A 2,264-nucleotide genomic window follows, 5' to 3' on the forward strand; every position below is an offset into this window, starting at 1 on the left:
ACGAGGTAAATTTGAGATTATACGTGCTTATAAGCAGCTGGCAGATTTTCTTACTCGTAATCAAAATATTACTTATAAGAAGAATATGTTGATACATAATTAAGCACCTTAATTATTAACCTAAATACATAGAAGCAATCAGAGTTGTTATAAAATGTATTTTAATTAATATAATTGTGCCAAAATTAATATAATTACAGAGACTCCTTTATCAAGGAAAAGTCATTTTATGTTCTTATACAAGTTTTCTTATAGTGATCTTCAGAACTCAACCCTTGGTGCAATTCAAGTTGACCTAAAATCCTACACATCTTGACTGTTGACAAGAAAGACCAAGAAGATCATCAGGCTTGCATAAATCTGCTTAGCTCAAATAACAAGCCTCAATATCTTGAATTCCACTACCCAACACACTAATGTACACACTAATTACAACCAGCTCGAGTAAAATATCCCGTCATACGAACCAAGCCATGCACCCGAAGAATGGTCCTTCCCGGAATATCTGTAATTTTGCATTCCTTTTTCTTCTCCTAAAAGCCCTAACAAGAAATTAGTATAGAACATAAAATATGAGAGTTCTATTGTAAGAAAGGAGATATTACCATCAATTCTTGGCCAGCACACAGCTGAGGGGACGGAATCCATGAATCTATCCTCAAAGAGCATTTTACCAGATGGAATATTCCATAACCTTAGGTAGCAGTCCTCTCCTCCTGCAGTGGCAGAGGATCAGTATTACTTCGTACAGTCAAAACGAATGAATTGCACGCACGAAACTAATCTTAACCTGATAGGACAAATTTCTCTGATGGGTCAACTCCAAGTTCCAAGCGAGAATGAGAATTTACATTGCCATCATAAGATTGGATTGGCCCTCTTTGCGTCAGACGATGGTCATAGAGCTTGATCTAAAAGATATAAATATTTACATTTTGCTCAATATACAAATAATAAACTGTGTGTATATAGCAAATACGGTTGTCAGTTACATCCAAAATCTTGATGAAGTTGTAGACAGGCAAAATTTTATGAACTTTCTTGGATGTATCAATTGAGAATACATAAGTTGCGCACAAAACACCCATGAAAGATCTCAAGAAATACCAAACATTGTTATTAGTAAAACATCCTAATATATTTACAATAGTACATGCAAACCTGAACAGTCTATGTGAAATAGTCTCTAGATCTTTACACTAATCAGGAAATTCTGGCAGTTTGGTAATTTTATATTTTGATGCATCCAATTTCACAGAACTTCGCTCCTCACAAACTCACCCACAAAACACTAGAGCATTCCCCCAGACTAAAGCATGCTACGGGTCTTTCAAAAATTTGCGAGGGACATTGTGACCATATATGCATCTCAAGATATAAGCAAAGGGTGTCACACGCCTTGGGACATCTGGAAAATGGGCTAGAACGAAATATTGCTGCCCAAGTGCAGCAAAAAGTAGGTAACGGTTCTTGAAGTATTGTAGCAAAGTGCAGTACAGAATTAAGACTAAGTAAGTTATGGCAGTAAGTTAGCATTGCAATTCCAATTATAGCAACTTTAACTGGTAATACTGTAGTTCTGAAAATTGGACTGGCTGAGGCCGGAAACCATTTGTACGTAAAGCCAGTTTGGTTGCTTATTCAAACAGGTCAAAAATTGCTGGCACAGGTCAAATTGGGCGTTTTCATGAGAAAAGTGGAATATTTTCTCAATCCGTTTATAAAGTATCCAAATGCCTCATACTTGAGACTTTGTGATAACTAAGTAACCCTGTTTCCACTAAGCTAGTATTCCTCCTTTGATATATAACTACTCCATAATATATAAAACGTTATTCTAAAATATTTATCCCAGATCAGAAGGAAAAAGAAATCAAATAATTATGCCAATTTTTCTCTAATTAACCATTATCATCCCCCACAAAATATCTTGTTCATTTATTTTTGACTTAAAAAACAATATTCTTTATACTTCAATACTTCAAGTAATAGCTTCTAAATTTATATGTATGTTTAGATTGAATAATCAAGCTAATATTTAATATATTTGGAGAGTAGACACATGCATTCTGCCAGTGTGAAACAAACGATCATAAATATTTCGAGACATGCACAGTGGCGGATCCAACATCCAGTGAGCACCGGCAGCCGGGTATGTTGGATCAGCCGGGAAGAATTTTATTATTATTATTATTATTATTATTATTATTATTATTATTATTATTATTATATATTTGGTTAATAGTAGATAAAAGGTTTAGGCC

At 34.5% G+C, this 2,264-nt stretch overlaps 1 long non-coding RNA gene across 1 annotated transcript; it reads right to left on the minus strand.

Moving 5' to 3' along the window:
- Positions 1-144: 144 nt before the first annotated feature.
- Positions 145-2,187, minus strand: LOC111374097. Its single transcript, XR_002699075.1, has 3 exons — positions 791-2,187; positions 606-716; positions 145-533 (listed from the first exon to the last, which is right to left on the minus strand). It is a non-coding gene; the product is annotated as an uncharacterized LOC111374097 (long non-coding RNA).
- Positions 2,188-2,264: the final 77 nt, after the last annotated feature.

Source organism: Olea europaea, unplaced genomic scaffold (genome assembly GCF_002742605.1).
Source record: "Olea europaea var. sylvestris unplaced genomic scaffold, O_europaea_v1 scaffold1201, whole genome shotgun sequence".
In the NCBI taxonomy this organism is placed as follows: domain Eukaryota; kingdom Viridiplantae; phylum Streptophyta; class Magnoliopsida; order Lamiales; family Oleaceae; genus Olea; species Olea europaea.